Source organism: Anas platyrhynchos, chromosome 2, assembly GCF_047663525.1.
Source record: "Anas platyrhynchos isolate ZD024472 breed Pekin duck chromosome 2, IASCAAS_PekinDuck_T2T, whole genome shotgun sequence".
Taxonomy (NCBI): Eukaryota; Metazoa; Chordata; class Aves; order Anseriformes; family Anatidae; genus Anas; species Anas platyrhynchos.
This window is the reverse complement of record NC_092588.1, coordinates 38,447,722-38,465,429: the sequence shown is the minus strand read 5'-3', so window position 1 is coordinate 38,465,429 and position 17,708 is coordinate 38,447,722. Positions and strand designations below refer to the sequence as shown.

Below are 17,708 nucleotides of genomic sequence, written 5' to 3'. Positions count from 1 at the left end.
TGTCAATCATCGCCGGGGTAAAACCCGCCCTCGGGGTGACGTCACGAGCGGAGTGGCCGTTGGGGGGGGGGAGGGGCGGTGCTTGCCCGGGGCGGGGGGAGGGGGCGGGCAAGGTTTTGGGGTGAAAAGGGGCCAAAATGGTGGGGTGGGGGGAGAGGAGCCGAGGGGGGAGCCACGCCGTGCCCCCGGGCCCGGCCCAGCCCGGCTCGGCGCTGCCGTCGCCATGGCAACGGGGGGAGGGCGCAGGTAGCCCGGGGCAGCCGCCGCGATGGGGGGGGGGGGTCCCTGAGGCAGCCCTCCTGACAGGGCTCCCGCCGGCACCACCAGCAAATCAGCTGCTTGGGGTGTTTCGGGCATCTCCCATAGCCGTAATTTGCTTTTCAGACAGGTACCGCGCACCGCAGGCACGGCTGGTGGCAGGTAACCCGGCTGGAAGAAGGGTGAAGCCGCTTCAGCCACGCAGACGCACGCCTCTTCGCTGTTTTCAACCTCCCCTGGCTCATGTGGGCATAAATAAGTGGAGAAATGCATGAAATGCACACTTCTAGGTACGCACCAATAGTACGTACACGTCAAAAAAAAACCTATTTAATAGCAGGACAAGCAGCAGCATCTGAAAAGCACATAAGCTTAATTGATTCCAGGCGCAGCCAGCCTGGATTTTGTTTCCTCTTATTCCAACTTTCTGACCTTGTAAAAATTATCTTGATTGTGTTACGCTAAAACAAGGCCATGATCTTGCAAAAACTACCACGCGTGTTGCTGCTGAGCGGCGTTGGGTAAAGCGCGGTGGATGGGACAAATGTTGACAGCGTCAGGCCCCGAGTCCGTCTGTTTGCTCACCTTTGCTTACATCTAATCACGGTGAAGCAATAGTCTGACTTCTGCTCAAAGCTGGATCTGGGTTTTTGGTTTTAAAGAGGCAAAAAATGTGCAGCAAAACTTGATGATCTAAGGTGAAGGATAGGTTTAATGTTCTTGCAGTCGTTTAAGCTACTGGAATTCTTTGACATTTAGACTTGGAGATATAAAAAGGATTTAAAAAAATACTTATTGCCTATCGTTTTTCCAGAACTTTTTCTTTTTTCCTTGTGTAGTTGAGATCTATGTTTTTCAAAAGATTATTTCTAGGCATTGGTATGAAAGTTTAAGGACTCGCTGGCTTTGATGATAACTCTTACGATGACATTGTGCCTTTGTATAAATACATACATTAAAAAAAAAAAAAAAAAAAAAAAAAAAAAGCCCAGGACAGTATAAAGTGTTTGATGTGCTGCTGTCTTTGGCACTGGAAAACTTCTGAGTATAATTGTATTTTCTGCCTGACAAAAATCCGAGGCCCACCTACACTGATCCTTTTATTGCAATACTTGCTGCTGCTCCCGGTATTAGGGAATCTGCAGCTTGCTAGCCTTAAATCTCTGTGAAGACTTGCAACAAAACAAACAGAAAACAAAACAAAAGATTAACTACTAAATAAATAAATAAATAAATCTAGTATTTGGACCAAGCATGTGATTCCTGTCTTTATTTCTCTGAAGGTTCTCCTCTTATTCTTTTTCAGGATCAAGAATAAACTGTGTATTTTTGTCTTTGTCGGAAAGGCTCCCATGGGGCAATCCTCCTAAGCACTGGGATTGCCTGTTTGGCAGCAAGGAGGCTTATAAAAAGCAACTCCAGGTGGAAGTGGGCCTTTTCCTGCTCCTCCCTCCACACTGCTGCAATTCCCTGTCGTCGAGGCCCTGAGAACAGCCTGCCTTTGAGACTGAGCTGCAAGTGTAAGGAAGTGGTGGCTGCTGGATCCACATGCAATACCTACTTTATTTACATTGAATCAGGGACATTTAAATGTTGTGGGGAAGTTTCTTGTACACAATGTAGCACATCTGCTGATGGTGACCATTCAGCAACAAATGTAACTTTATGAATTAAGCCTATCTCTAAAGAAAACAAGTAGCTTTTATGCATCCTTATACTTGGTTTCTAGGAAGTCGGCATGAGTAAGGATGCCATCGTGTTTGAGCTTTTTAGCTCCCTTATAAACGTTTCTTACTGTCTTACAGACTGAAGGATGGAAGTGGTAGATCATTTATTAAATAGAAAAAGACCTGACAGCACGTGCAGCCTGCTGACTGAAAAGTCACGTGGGCAACCTACTACACCAAAGATTAAACAGTGAACATTAGTGTTAACGCTGTATATTAGTGCTAATGCTGTACCTCTTGCCTTCCAGTCACTGCTTTACATTTTTTTTTCTGTTAAGTTGTAGAAGAGCAAGTGAAATCCTGCCTTCTGAGAAGCGGTGGAATAATCTGTGTGCTCAGTGCTAAAAATACGGCGTGTTCTGGCTTGCATTTTTTCAGAGAGAAAACAATTGGTCCATTGCTTAAAAGTTGTGCCACTCGGCGCAGCGATGCTTACTGTGCGGCCTACTAAGTGTGACCTGTGGCATTACGGATGCAACGCACATCTCCTCCCTCTTCTGCAACCACAGGATGAAGACACGAGGGCTTATTGCCTTAACTGAAATAAGCAATTTCTGTTCATCTGCTGAGAATGTACGAGTAATATAATGATTGTGCAAGGTGCCAGCAATACACAAAGTATAAACAAACTTATGCATAGAGCAGATGAATTTCTGGCAGGTTTCCAGGGGAGTTCTCTCAGGGCTGCAGAGCTGAGGTATTTCTCTCTAAGCGTAGGACAAATTTTAGATGCAAGACAGCAACATTAAAGACGCAGGGTGGAGGGATACAAAATGAGGCATTAGATGGTGGTGGTGCTTTTAACAGCGACCTGTGACTCTGGATTTATCTCTCTGTGATTGGCACTTACCGCTGTTCAACACCTCTACTTTCAAATAATGTCAGCAAGAATGACAAGCGCACAGCATCTCGTGGCATCAGATACAACATTTCTCCTATGAAATGTGCAGCTGGAGTGAGGCGTTCCTTTATCTGTGAGCCGGTATCATCAGAGTGTACTTTATTAAATTCAATTTTAAATGTAATGTTTGTAAAATGCAATTTAACAGTGTATTGTTTTAAGCACCTTGATGATCAAACTCTACTTAGCCAGGTGGTTGTTTCTTTACTTCCAATGAAGTGCCAAGCAAGGAATATGCATTTGGCTGGATTGAAAGAAACTATGAAGATTGTACAAGTAAATTAAAGTCCTTATATGTTGCTGAATGTATCTCACACTCTTTGAGCATCCCAGTACCCACCGTACCCGATGTGGGCTGCAGTGTGTGCATGTTATCCTTGTCCTCCCTGTGATGCTGTTTCCATACAGTACTGATTTGTACTCAGAGCTTGTGCCCTTATCCTCAAGCACTCTTTGTCAATGAAATGAAGATCACAGCTGACAACATTGCTACTCTGTTGCCGCAGAAGTCTATGATAAACATTAAATGTAACTGTATATGAAACAGTTTTCTCAGGAATGGGTCCGAAGTGGAAGGAACAATGTCTTTTGTCTCCTCTACACAAGTGTATGGTGGTTTTATGTATGTCCCGATATCCTGAAGCCAAACTCTCCATGCACACCCTTCTTGCGAGGGAGAGAGACAGAAGAGATGTCACCAACTGCTCTGCGGTAATGCGCTGAGATACTACTGTGATAAAAGCAGTGTAAGAAAACACAAAGGATGGTATGGATTGCTGTAACGCAGAGCATGTTTATGAAATGTATAAATTACACCAAACCCAGGCGGACGGTGACTGCTGCAGACGATCAGTTCAGAAATCGAAATGAACTTAACAAACGGAAAAGTGAAATTCAATTAAAACAATCATCAGTTTCTTGGAGAAAACAAGTAAGAGGGTTGTACGGGGTGTGTAGGGAATCGCTAGCAAAATAGCAAGAGGCAATGCAACGCTTTTGCAAAATACAATGCTCTCTTAGGATTTATCAATAGGTGGCATATGTAAGTCATAGAGTAAGAGGTAAAGATGACTCCACTAAGTGCTGGTGAGGCCTCAGCTGTCCTATTGCATTCTGTTTCATGCTCTCTGCTGAGAAATGAAGTTCAGAATAGGGCAAGAAAAAAAAAAAAGAGATGTAGAATATAAAAGGATGTGTTGAAAGAACTAAGTATACTGAGTCTGAAAAAGAGGTTTGAGAGGGGTTTGGATAAGTTTCCACTATGTGCAAAAGGCAAGAAGAGGTTTTTGAGTGCTGAGGGAGAGGTGGGTAAGAGGGAGATGTTTCAGACTGGCTGTGAGGAGGGTGGAAGATGCTTTAGGTTGGCAAGAATCACTTGTAGATTGTGGTAGTGAGTGAAACACCAGAACAACCCCTGAGAAAGTTAGGGGATCTGCTTCCTCGAGGGTGTCTAAGAACAGGTTGGACAAACATCCGATGGGGGTTGCCCAGGACTCCTTCACCCTGTCTCTCTGCGGCCAGGAGGCATCAAATGCTCTCTGCAGAGCCCTCTCAGTCCTCCCGCCAGAGGTTTACCAAGCAGCGAGGGGACTGGACCTGAGTTTAACCAGAAAGCAGTATCATCATATTAGGGAATCCTCTTTTGGGGTAGAAAAAGAATAAGAGAAAAACACGTCTAGCTGACCTGGATAAGCAAATGAATTTTTTTTTTCATTGTTTCCAAAAAACAGATGGGAAAGTTATGAAACTTAACACGTTCCTCTCTGCGTTTTTAGTGTAATAATTTCAAGAAGCCATTTAAAACACACCTTTTTTGGGTGAACCTCAGTAGCAAAAATAACCAGTTTATTTTTCAAGGATACGGTAAATGCCTGTTTGGCTATGTTTTTTCAGATTGCCTCCCATTTAAAATAAGTGACCACTGCTCGTGTAGGTATTTCTGACCGTGCCCTAGAATTTGGCACCTGGGTGCTTCTTGAATGTTTAAAGACGGGAAAATAATAGTGACAAATTGCTCCTGCTCTCCAACCCGTAGAAAGCACGAGTCATTCAGTACCTTGTCTGAAAAAAAATCGTTCTGGAAGGAAAGCTGACGGGAAACGTGAAAGTCAACCTCTCACTTCCTTGGCAGGTGAACTCTGCGACTGCCGTGGCGTTTCCCACACTCACCAGCTCCCTCCCTCCCCCGGGCTGGGCGTGAGGAAGTTCCAACGAAACGTAGCTGCGGCGGAAAGTCCTGCTCACAGAGAGGAGACGTGATCTCTCGGCTCGTCAGATCCAATTTTACAGGCGGCTCTGAGTCAGGGTGGAGCCCTCGAGCTGAACTTTGCGTCGGAGAAGGAAGTGATGTTGGTGGCAGCTTGTGTGGCTCAGCAGAGGAGTTGCCGTATTTTTATGTCAGCTGATGCTTGCGCCGGGGTGTGTGTGACTTCATTCGGAGATATGATGTGTCCCGTTTATTAAGGACAAAGGTCAGAAGCCGGCGGCACCGTGACAGCCTTCATATATGATGAGGGATGGGGACGGGAGCCCTCAGCGCTGCTTCTGCGCGCTGCAAGCGGGGCTGGCGGCGAAACTGCCAGCTCACGTCACGGCCCGAGAGCACATGTCCTCGCAGGTGTTGTGGGGCAGGTCAGCTCCCCACAGTTGTTCCTGTAAGAACTCTCTGTCCTTGCCCCTCTAACTGAGCATCTCCTCTCCAGGGGTGCTCGGAACCGGAGGGCTGCGGTGGGCGGTGGGGCACCGACTCACTGAACCTCAGAATTCAGAGGAAAAGGTGAGAAATCTCGCTTCTTACCGAGCCAAGCGGGGAGCCTATTTGAGGAGGAGAGAGAGGTTTTTATTGCCCTTGCGGCCCAGCCCTTGTGTCCTCTTGCTGTCCTCAGCAAGTGGCAGTGCTCGGGAGGCTCACAGAGACACGCGGGCTCAGGGCATGTCCGCGACTCCTCCTTCACAGCCCTGAGTTGCCTGCTTCAGCCAGCCACAAGAAAGCCACCTCTTGTCCCTGTTCCCATGCCATTAGGACATCCGAAAGCTTCCCCAGCACAGACAGAGCATTACTCCCTGTTGCTGGACTTCCCCCGGGGGGTTTTGTCCCTGCGGGGCCAAGTGCCAGAGCTCACTGCCCCCCTGCCCCTCTGCCCCGCAGCCCAGGCGTTCCCTGCCGTGACTGCGGCCGCTTGGGCCGGTTCCAGCCTGCGTGGCTCCTGCTGGCGTGACTTTCAAAAAGGAAAAAAAAAATAAACCCCATCTACCCTGACTTGCCCTCTGCTCCCTTAGCTTGCTGGTGCCACAGGGTGGCTCCTTGTAGCACTTGTATTTCTGACGCGCTCGGCTTTGTAGCCGAAATCGTTAGCGCTGCTCGTTCTGCTGCTGCCTGATACTAACCCAAGCCCGCGTGCTTTCAGTATTTCAGCGTGCGGTAAGGTGGTGAGCAATTTCCTCTAAAGAAAGGGATATTGTTTTCCTCCAGCGTATGGCACATCATTATCATCTGTGCCCTTTGGGCCACTTAGCCCTCTCAGTCTCGTGTGCTTCCATCGCTGCCTGATTTCTGAGAAGCTTTGAGTAAAACTTTCAGTTGTGAAAGAAAAAGAAACCATTTGTCTTTCTTACTTCTTCCCCATTTGGCTGAAATAATGTCCAGAGAGGAATAAAACGTGAGTGTGTTTTGGGGTCGTGCGATTTAGGAGCCACTTCCCGCCAGTCACGGGACAAAACATAAAGCCTCAGATTGTCTGCGGCAGGGGAATGGCATCCCAAATGCCGCCCCTCAAGTGCCTGAAGGGCAGCGACTCCGCCGCACGGGTCTTCTGGATCAGGAGCTTTGGCTCCTGGTGCTGTTTCACGTCTCTCCTGGCACAACCAGAAGAAAAAAAAAAAAAAGAAAAAAAAATAAAGATGAGAAGTTCCTGAGGTTTGTGCTCGTCTGTACAGAATTTCTTTGGGAACTACAAGTTGCTTCACCAACACCAAGCAGAAGTCACCTGGAGGCTGTGGAACAAGCACAAGCACTTTCTGTGGGACCTGACGAGGTCTGGACCACCGCAGTGCTGAGTGGCGAGGAGGCAGGAGTACTTGGCCGAGCTTTTCCACAGGCAGGGTCGCTCTGAGCTCGCTGTCTGCAGTCCTCAAAGAAGTGAAACCCCCAGACTGTGTTGCCAGAGATGAGGCATATACTGCTGGGGCCCTGGAGGTCTAACTGTGCGCAGCTTGGCAGGGGACTCAGCGCCATAGGATGTCATTCGGCCTTCTCCCGAAGCGACAGCGTCTAGATCTCGAGATCACATTTCCCCATACCTCCCTTTTAAAAGAGGTGCTGGTTCTTCGAAGTCTACCAAACAAATAACCCCCCTTTGTGTTTTCATGTGATGCTAAATCATTTGCATTTCGTAATAGTGATGTTTTAAACCAGATGTAAATTCTGCCCCCTAATCTCCGTGCCTTACTTCTTACAGCGTACATTAACCTGTCTCTGCATAATTATGCCCGCCTTACAGGGTGACTGGCTCAGCTCTGTACACACCATCCCCACCTTGAAACTTTACCTAGTCAGGTAAAGTGTAGCAATGCATTTGGGTTTTGTTGGTACACATGCCCTTGCTCTGCAACTGCTGTTGAAATTCTCAGCCATTCATGCAAATTCCTCCTAATCTGCTAGCCAAATGGCTGCCTGCATCACATGGATTGCTCGGCTCCGGCAGCGTATGGAGGGTTGGGCGACTAGAAGGGAATTTTCCTCCCTGTCATCTCTTGGATATTTTAATAAGCTGTTACCAATAAGGGTAATCACGAAGACTTCCACCTCGCTGTTTCTTCACTCTCCTATGGAGTTGCCTGTCGATAACTCGGGGCGTTACGACTTTCTCTTTGGGGACTGGCAGGCGAACGAGTTAAAGTTTCAAAACGCCTGTGCAATGATGTATTTCTCTAGGTCGTGTACTACTGTGGAGTACTCGTGTACGTTAACACAGGCCCCGTAAGGACCACGTCCCACCTGTGAGCATTGAAACCCGTGCGGTATTTTCCTAGCTCCCTATTTCCCGCTGTTGATGCGGAGCTGGAGAGCTGCCGTAATTCAGCCCTGTTTTGTGAAAACACCACGCAGTGATTCCGTCTCTCCTAGCACTGGAAAGTGTTTGGGAAATCCCTTCGACTCCATCACCTCAGCAGTAAGCCAGCTGGTTTCACAGGCCACGGCTGACGGAGGTATGGTTTATGGGACCTGAGCTTCTGTGCCTGCGGAGAGAGGCATGCAGGAGGGTCTCGGGCACTCTCTTTTTTCTTGGAATGCAATCTTTAACTCAGTCCCTATGCGTGTCCCCCTCGTTGTTGGCGATGTTACACGCTTTTCAGAGATGCTGCGTTTCTTTGCTTGCCTGGTCCCGTCACTGCGGTGTTCTTGGAGCAATTTTTATGCTCGGAAGCTTTGCAATCTGATTTCTGCTCAACAAGAAACTGAAACAAGTTTCTAGGGGGAGCAGTGAGGCTGCTGGCAGTTGGTCTCAGAATGAGTTTCTCCTGCTCCTAAATCTTGGAGAACTTAAATCTTTGAAAGCAAGGGGCGCTCCAGGTGAGTTTGTGCTGCGCCGAGGTGCTGGGGTGCCGGAGTAGGGATGCGGCTGGGCGATACCTGCAGAAAACCAGACTTCCAGGTAAGTCAGTATTTCTGGGCTGTTTACTCCCTGGTCTGTCAACAACTGCAAGAGAAAACTGAAACTGATGACACTTGGTAAGTTGGGAGGATACCTCGGCGTGCTTGTTTTCACATGGTGGAGAAACGCGTGTTAAAAATAGCATGATCGTAAACCCAGCAACTTTGGTGAAGGCATACTCGGGGCATATGCTGCTTTAAAGTTGGCGGGTTTTTTTTTAGACGCTATTTCCACTTGCTATTTTTAACTTTATGGAAGACCACTGCGAAGAAGAGGGAACGCGCTGTGCTCTCGGCTCCTGGGAGAGTTTTTTGGTCGGAGGTGTGGGACAGCCCCCGGGAGGCCACGGCACCCGCAGTGTGGGAGCAGGCCCAAATGCTGGCCCCGTGTTCCTCGGGGTGGCCACGGCCATGCTTTGGTGGCCACCCGGGGCAGTGGGGTGAAGATGAGACGCGAGTGGGGCTTTCGGTGTTGCGTTGGCCAACGTGAGGCGATGGGAGCTGACAAAGTGGCGGATTGGAACCCCACATTGGTGCCATCTCTGTTGCTCCGACTGTGTCCCATAGCACAAGTAGAGTCCCCCAAAAGGCTCTGCGGGCGCGGGGCGAGCAGGGGACACCGCTCACCCCATTTTGGTGGGATGCGGGGCCATGCGGCCCGGGGCGAGGCGCGGCCTCAAATGGCCGCTGCGGCCCGGCCAAAGTCCGCCCGGGACGGCCCCACAGGGAGGGAGCCGGGACCCCTCAGGGCTTTTCCTCCTCAAGTTTGAAGCCGCCCCCCCGCAGCCACACCGAGCGCGCCCCTTTGGACGGGACGGCACCGGGCTGTGCCCCCCCTCCCCCAAAATAACCCCCTCCACCTCCGGGCCGGGGCACACGGGGGCGGGCCGGGGGCGGCCCCGGGGCATTTGCATGGGGTCGTCCTCGCTCCCCTCGACCCCGACCCCAAACCCGGAGGCTCCGCAGCCCCCCCACGCTCCTCGTGGGACCCCCATGGGCCGCGGGGGGGTGACCCCGCGCCCTTCCTCCCCCCCCGCCGCGCGTTTTGCTGCTTCTTCTTCTTTTTAAAAAAAAAATATTTTTTTTTCTTTTTTTTTTTTGCTTTTTTTTTTTTTTGCTTTTATTTTTTTTTCCTTTTTTTTGCACCCCCCCCCCCCGTTGCATAAATTATGCCGGGCGGGGCGCTGACGTCGCGGCGGGGCGGGGCGCGCGGCCGCGCTCGCCCCCGGGGAGGGGGCGGTGTCGGGGGCGCGCCTTGTGGCGGCGGAGGGAGGGGAAGAGGAGGAGGAGGAGGAGGAGGAGGAGGAGGGAGAAGGGAGAGGGAGGGGGCGGCAGCCGCGGCAGCCGCCTGGCTGGCTGGTGTCTCGCTCGGCTCGGCTCCTGCGGGCGCGCTCGGGAACTATCGGATTAAACTTGAATCGAGTGAAATTACACAAAGGAGCGAAGCGGAGCCGGGACCCGGCGGAGAGCCCGAAACTGCCCGAGCCCCGCGCTGACCCTTCCTCTCTCCCTCCCCTCCCTTCCACCCCTCCTCTCGCCCGCCCGCCCCGGCCAGGGATCTCCCCCCCCCACCCCCCCCTTCTCTTCTCCTCTCCTCTCCTCCCCTCTTAGCCCAGCCCCGGGCCGAGCGAGCAACTCCGTGTGCGTGTGCGAGCCCCCCCCGGCCAGCGGCACCAACTCCGGAGCGTGTCCCCTCCTCCTCCCCGGCCCCTCGGCGGAGGGCAGCGAGGGAGCGAGCGGGGGACACCGACCCCCGACGGCCCCCGACGGCCCCGCACCGGCCCGGTGAGTGACCGGGGAGGCAGGTCCCCGGCGGGGCTAAGGCTTGGGGGGGGGGGGGGGAGGTGGCGGTGTTGGGGGGGGTGCGAGGGGAATTAGGGGGCGTTTGGGGGAAAGGGGGCGTTTAGGGGAAGGGGGTCCCGGGGTGGGGGGGGAGGTTTGGGGTGCGTGTGGGGGATGCTGCGCCCCGTGGCGGCTCGGTGCGAGGCGGGGGGGCCGCGCTCAGCGGGGCACTTCCCCGGGTGTAAATGGCTTTTTGTTGTGCTGCGGCCGGCCGGCCGCCCGCCTGCCTCGGGGGAGGGGAGGGCACCGGGGAGCCGGAGCGGCGGCGCCCCTTCCCCTTCCCTTCCCTTCCCCTCCCCGCCTCGTTTTTTCCTTCCCCCCCCCCCCCCCCACAGACGCTCCGGTCCTCTCGGCAAGTTTGGAGGGCGGCTGAAAATCCGGGAAAAGTTGAGCGAAACTGGGCGGCGGGGCCGAGGGAGCGCTCCCACCACCTCCTCCCCCCCCCCCTCCCCTCTCTCTTATTCCCCGTCCCCAGCGCTGACCACGCTGCCGGGGCTGCCGAGCACAACAAGCAGCTAACAAAGTGAGGGCGCTTCCCGGCCCGGCTCGGCTCGGCTCGGCACGGCCCCGCCCGGCAGCACCGCGCTCCCGGCCGGCACATGGGGGCCGGGGCACCCCCAGGAAGGCGGGCGGGGAAGGAGGAGGAGGAGGAGGAGGAGGAGGAGGAGGAAGGAGCACGCGGTGCCGCTCCGGTGTGCGCGATTGTCCTGCCCCGGCGGCGGGAGGGTGGCACCGGGAGGGGGCGGCGAGGGCCGGGGAAAGAAAGGAGGGAGGGGACGGCGAGGGACCGGAGCCAGCCGGGGCGCTGCTGCTGCTGCCGCCGCCGCTGCTGGGGGCGGCCGCATAATGGGGGCGAGCCCCGGAGGGTCACGCACATGGGGTCGGGGCGCATCTCATCCCCTCTCGTCCCCCCCCCCCAAGTCTCTCCTCCTCCCCTCCCCGGTTCTTTTCTCCCTTCTCTTTCCCTACCGCACGGGGAGCGGAAAAGGTGGTGCGAGGCCAGGCCGGGGGTGGCGGCTGCGTGTGTGTGTGTGTGTGTGTGCGTGTGCAAGGGGGGGGGGGCTCGGTGTGTGTTGGTGTGTGAGAAAGAGAGAGGAGAGAGAAGCGCGGGGGGGGGGGGCGCACGCAGCGCCCTGCCGCCGCCCCGCCGGGAGCCGCTGGAAGTGGGAAGCGGACGGGGCGTGCGGCCGGGTGTCCGTCCGTCCTGCCTGGCTGTCTGTCTGTGTGCCTGTGTGTGTGTGTGTGTGTGTGTACGGGGGGGGATGGAGGAGGAGGAGGAGGGGGGCAGGGTTGTTAGCGAGTCTCAGGGAGAAGGAGCTGCAGGCGAGGAGCAGCCATCATTACATCGCGGGCATCCAGCCCGGTAGCGGCACGGAAGGGGGGACACGCTCCCACGCTGCGGGGGGACCCCCCCGAGCCGCTCCCCCCCCCCTCCTTTCCTCCTTTTTTTTTATTATTCTTCCTATTATTTTTTTTTCCCCTATATATATATATTTTCTAGGGGGGGCGCAGCGCTGGGAAAGGGGCGGCTTCGGGGCAGGGGCTGGGAATCGGAGCTGGGTTTCCTCCGCTCACTTCTCCGCAGCGCCCGGGTCCAAACTAGTTTTTTTTTAAACAGACAATGGACAAAAGAAAAGTAGCAATGCCCGGGGAGTTCCCTTTGAATTACTGAGGGATCGCTGGATGCACCGCGCAACTCTCCCCCTACTTGCCCACTTTCCGCCTTTGTTTTCGTTTGGGAAGGTACCGAGCGTGCCTTCCAACTACAGAAAGGGGCGATTTTTGCCTTTTGCGAGCAGCTTTCCCACTCCCTTGGATATTTATTTTTTTTTTCTGGCTCGGGGAATATCAGAATAACCTCAATGCAATAAGTTTGTTTCTGTGTGTCGATGTGCGCCTCGATTTTTTTTTTTCCCCTTACTTTCATCAAAGCAGATTGCAAGCTGTGTTTATACTAGAAGATGGCTTTCGGGAGAATGTGTTTGCCTCCCCCCCCTTATGTCCCCCCCTCCCCCTTTTTTTTTTCTCGTGGTATATGGGACTAGCGGAGACACAAACAAGCAAGTTGAACAAAAAATGTTTCTGTTCATTTCCTCACAGATCATCCATTCTAACGACGGCAAAAAAATCTTAATGACTATGACCTTAGCAGCATGGGTAGCTGATTTATCCCAATTATAAATCCCGTTAGTTTGCGGTAATGTGTGAGTATCAATATATAATTCATATTAAAAAGCATGATCGGGATTTTTTTTATTATTTTTTTTATAAAAGTTGAAATCCATCGTTTTCCAATGAGAATGCTGCATCTGTCGCTTGGAGTGTTTTTGTCTCGCTGTTGCACAACAGAGGCTCTCTAGTCTTTAACCTAAAATGGCAGCTTTAATTTGACTGGGGCCCATTCATTGACAATGATAATAAAAAGGCTGAAAGCTAAATGTAGCTGGATGCTTGGGGCACGTTTGCAGGACTCTGCTCTGCATTGCTCGGCGCTGCTAAGGGAGGAACTTCTGAGCTCTCCAGCTTCTGTCCTGAAAGTTTCCAACGCATTTTTTTTCTTTTTCGTTTGAAAAGAAAGGGGGGGGGGGAGGGAAATCACGTTGCTCTGCTTAAAACCCACGCTAGACAACGGGGCTGCTGACAAACTTAGCAGCGAGGAGATAGTTAGAGGGGGGATTCTTCCCAGAGCTCTGCCCTCGTAACGGCGGCGGAAAAATTCTCGTAATGCTTTTTAAAAACAAGCTGCAGTCCAGGGGAAAATTAACCATTTGTTTCTGAGGTTTGTAACAGGTGATTAGGACAATTACGCTCTTAACATTTTCCTATCTCTAGCTACTAAAAGCGGGAGCGCTGCTTGTTTCCTCTTGTTCGGTGCTACAGCCGCTCAGGGTTTCGCAGAGATCCTTCAGATAGTGTGTGATTTTCCTCTAGGATAAAACCACAACTGCTTGGAAAAAGTAATTGTTTTTTCTACCAGGCATCACTCGAAGTTTGAAACAGTTGCACAAAACAAAATCTCCCCTGCTAGAGCACTGGAAAATGCCAGATTTTCACACACAGTCTGTCCTGCTTTTCTGTTAACCTCAACTGCTTGTTTTCAGCCTCTTTAAGCTTTTTTTTTATTATTATTAAATAAGTAATACATAAAAGACGATTTTGAAAGCTGTACAGCAGACTCTCCTCAGAGCGCTAAATGCTTGTGATTGCAAGTTTAACCGAATTAGTGACTTGCTGATACTAATTGGATAATCGTATTTGACCGAATATCTCACTAAATATTTAACAATATAATGATATTTCTGTTATTACTTGTAAATCGTGGGTAGGTTGTTTAAACAATGGAAAAACTTGCTCAGATTTGAAATCTGAAACGATTTTATTGCCTCTTCAGCAATCAAGGGAAGTTTTAATGGTAGCGGAAGATCACACGGTCCTTTTAGGGAAAACAGTAATTTTTAGGGACGTGGTGTTGCAAAAATAGTGGTCAAAAATATGGATATAGTGGGACTGTACTGCCTATTGGGATCCAAACTGGACAATGGTGGGAGACCGGAGCTGTAACCACTTTCTTTTGAATTCGGTTGATGTGGAAACCTGAAGGGTTAGGTCAAAGGAGCACTGTAAAGACTTCCCGTTTCATGTCGAGGGGTCGGTCGGCTATATTGCGGCTTTTTTTTTCAGGGGAGTTATTTGCTGTTTAGCACTGAAAAGCTTTTGATTAACGTCCACGGTATTTCTCATTAGCGCTGAAGTAACGCTAGGCCCCGGCAGGATGTGAAGCTCGCCGTCCGCACGCGGAGGTGCCGGGAGACACCAGTAAAGTTGTGGAGGGCTTGGCGCTGGGCCCTGGCTTTTTGGGCAGGACCTGGCCCAGGTACCCTAAATCTGTGGGGTTTCTTACCCTAAGAATGTGATGTGGGCTCAGAGCCCTAACAGCAACCCAGGTGCGATGTCTGCCAAGGTGAAAGGCACAATGCGCAGGCGCTCTGCAGGTTTTGCTTAAAATCTCATGTTGGGGCTCTGGGGTTGGCTGTGTCCGTAGCTTCCTAGAGCATCTGGCTGCTTGCTTTTTGTTTTGTTTTTAGCACATGGCGTGGTGCATAAAGGTTGTTCAGATGGGAAGAGGAGGGGAAAAAAGTAAGTAGGAAGGAAGAGTGTGGAAATAAACACGTGGGTTGCCTTAAATCCTGTGCCTTAGCTCCATCCCATATTTCCTCTTCATCTTATTTTTATATTAGTTTCTCAGATGGAAGGCGTTCAGAACCTGCTGGCTGGTGTTTGCTGTTGTGCACCTAGCATTATTCAAATAAATTTGCATGGCTAGCAAGGGCACGGACAACTGCCTGACGAGTCGCGTGTGTCTGAACACCCCCTTCCCTCAGTTCCCTTAAATCCTGACTTCCAGCCCCTTTTGTATTTCTCTGCTGTGAACGGATCACTAACTGCTCAGATTTATGGGCTGCTTAGCTGATGCCCGTAAGTAACACGAATAATACTTTTAGGTTCCCTATCTACATGAGAAAACTGCAAATTTTGGTAAATAATTAAACTGTTTCTTGTACAAATGAGTCTTTTGTGTGGAGGTGGGGCTTTAGATTTCACTTTTCCAACAGGAAAGTTACTGTATTAATTTACTGCTTCTATTTAGCCTTGTTGTTGAGACAGACGTTAACTTCATTGCTTCCCATCACTTATATTTCCGTGAATAACTTGTGTGCACAAATACAAGCTGCGCTGGATTTTGATGGAAGAAAGTCTCAAGTGTTGTCTGTATTTTGGAAACAATAAAAAAGCAGAAGAAAACTCTTAGTACAACTATTATTACTGACTTTTTTTTCTTTTTTACAACTCTTTCAGAGGAAAGAGTAAGGCACATTACGCAGAAACATCTCGATTTGTTATTAGGATTCTGACAAGATCTTAAAACCTGACGAAAGAGTTCTCCCTCCTGATTTCTTTCCATCTGTAGAACCTACCTGTAAGTCACAGTGGCTCCTGTCTTCACCCAGACCAGTGGCCATGGAAATGCCACATCACAGTTATTTTCCAAGTAAGAATTTCAATGCGTGAAATTGGAAGACATGATACTAAATAAATAAATAAATAAAAGACTCAGTCTGTGACCTAAAGGACACATTCCAGGAGCCTGAATATGACAACAAAGCTCTTAAGGATATTCTTAAGTATACAAAAGCTGATTAGCTCTTAGCTTCCAACATTGTGACTTTTCAAAGATGTAAACATGCACCTAGGAGAAGCCAAGTCCAACCCGATGATCTTCATGCTATTGGGTTCTCTTGTTTCACAAATGCTGCGCAGTTTCTAAACATCCTGGTTATTTTTCAGCTTTTCCACTAAATACATTCTCCTTCCAAAAAAAAAAAAAAAAAAGTAGTACTGCTTAATTTAACCGTTCTAATTTAAAAGTTAAAATTCAGTAAAAGAGTGCTCGTTAGCAGATGAGCTTCATGTTATGATACCATACAAATACAGTGACTTTGCAGGCTTATCGGTGCATAGGAGCTAACCAGAGGCCCTTGCTGGTGTGGTGTAGGGATCCCTTTGCTTTGTAGTGACCTATATAGCTATGTTGGGTGTGGTTTTGCTGGGCTTTCATGGGAGCTGCATCCAACCTTCCTCTGACATAGACAATTGCTGTGACGAGAGGGCCTTGAGGGGAATGGTGGGGAATAAATAACTTCGAGAATCAATTGTCTGGAAAAAGTCATTGCAGCCAAAATGTCTGCCTTCATCCTAATGGTCCTGAGAGGAAAATTAAATTTCAGATATCCAGGCTTGATCCTAGAGGTTATTCTGGTCAGGCTTCGTTTAAATAGGGGCTGGTTATCATAGCAAGTGGCACGGCAATTTACCTGCCTGGGAATAGGCAGTGTGCTGGAGAGTTCAGTGCTGAATATTTTTGGAAGCTCTTTAATTTTTAACAGCTTTGAGCCACTTTTTAAGCTCTTCAGTTGAGCTTTCTGTTTATTGCTCTGACTTCCAACAGGTAGCTGGCTTTAAAATTTCTTCTTAGAGATATTGAAAGAAATTGTCCTACCTTACAGTTTATTTTGATATCCATCTACAAAGTAAGCTTCCCTTCTAAAAGCATCTGATGGAGGTGTACATCAGATGTACAAAGTATGATTTCTTAGGTGCAGGTAAACCAGTCTTGCTCTGAAATCTAAATGTGTTTATTCCCCACCCCTCCACCTCCCTGCCCCAAGATCCCTTAGACTTTCCCCTTCAGATCGTGCCTTTCCACCAGTTTTTAATCTTCTTTCCAATTTATATCGCTCTTTGTTTGCTTAGCAGAGTTGCATTTTTCTTTGTTAGCCTTAGATAATTAGGGTATGTTGCAAAATAAACACACATTTCAGTTCCTAATAGTACCACGGAGGATGCGTTGCTGGCGCGGGATGAGCTCAGCGGCTGTGCCCAGCCTGATGCGGTCCTGGCACGGGGCAGCTGGCACTGCAGCCTGCGGGTGGCTTTCTGAAGGCTTCTTTGCCAACTGTTGGGTAGTTTTGTCACTTTGACTTCTGCTTTTGTGACAGTAGCAGTCCTGTGTCGTTCAGAGTTAGGGCTGTAATGTTTTTTCTTCTTGTTCTCCATGGTGGCGTGTGGGAGAAGGCCGGCCCCATCACCCTTTCTGTGCACTGGAGGTAGCAGCTGTAGGATAACCATGTCCAAAGGATGAAATTTGGGGCATGGGGAGGAGCTTGCACGGGGGGCTGTGACACTTCTTGGAGCAGTGAGGAAGGTTCAGAGAACCAGGACTGTGTGGACCAGTGGTGAAGGAGATTGGGACCTGGATCAAGCCCGAGGAAGACTTTAACAAAGGCACTTTTTTTTTTATCCTGGATCTTAATACAGGAAGTCTGTGGATTTATTTAGAGAGTAAACAACGTTTATTAAATGGGCAGTTTTTAGGTGCTAAGGAACAGTGGTCGTTCTTTCAGAGAGGATTCAAGGGAAATCTAACAGAAGCTGAGCTGAATGCCGTGCTTTTAGAAGTTTGGGGGTAGCGACAGAACAAAAAGAGGAGAAAAGGCTTCACTGGAGAAAGTGCTGGGGTAGTGCTCTTCTAGGAGAAGTGTGACACAAACCCATGTGAGAGGAATAGAGAAACTCGGTTCAAGTCTTAGGTGCTGCCAACTTGGATGGGCTAGCGAGTTGGAAGTCTGTGTTGATGTTATATGAACATCTTTCTTGCTTCAGACACAGTTTGCCAATGTAGCTATTGAGATAGAAATCTGAAGCTGAATGCTGCTTGGTAAAATGTCTTGCAGGAACGTGAATGTCATCCTGGACTGCAGCAAGCAGC

General features: G+C 50.1%; 1 long non-coding RNA gene across 2 annotated transcripts; it reads left to right on the top strand.

Moving 5' to 3' along the window:
* The first annotated feature begins 256 nt into the window (after nucleotides 1–256).
* On the top strand, nucleotides 257–7,267 carry LOC106014913 (uncharacterized). Of its 2 annotated transcripts, none has more exons than XR_011807485.1 (3): nucleotides 257–548; nucleotides 1,565–3,632; nucleotides 5,018–7,267. It is a non-coding gene; the product is annotated as an uncharacterized lncRNA (long non-coding RNA). The 2 variants fall into 2 exon arrangements; XR_005263831.2 differs by having other exon boundaries at nucleotides 1,565–3,817.
* The last annotated feature ends 10,441 nt before the right edge of the window (nucleotides 7,268–17,708 follow it).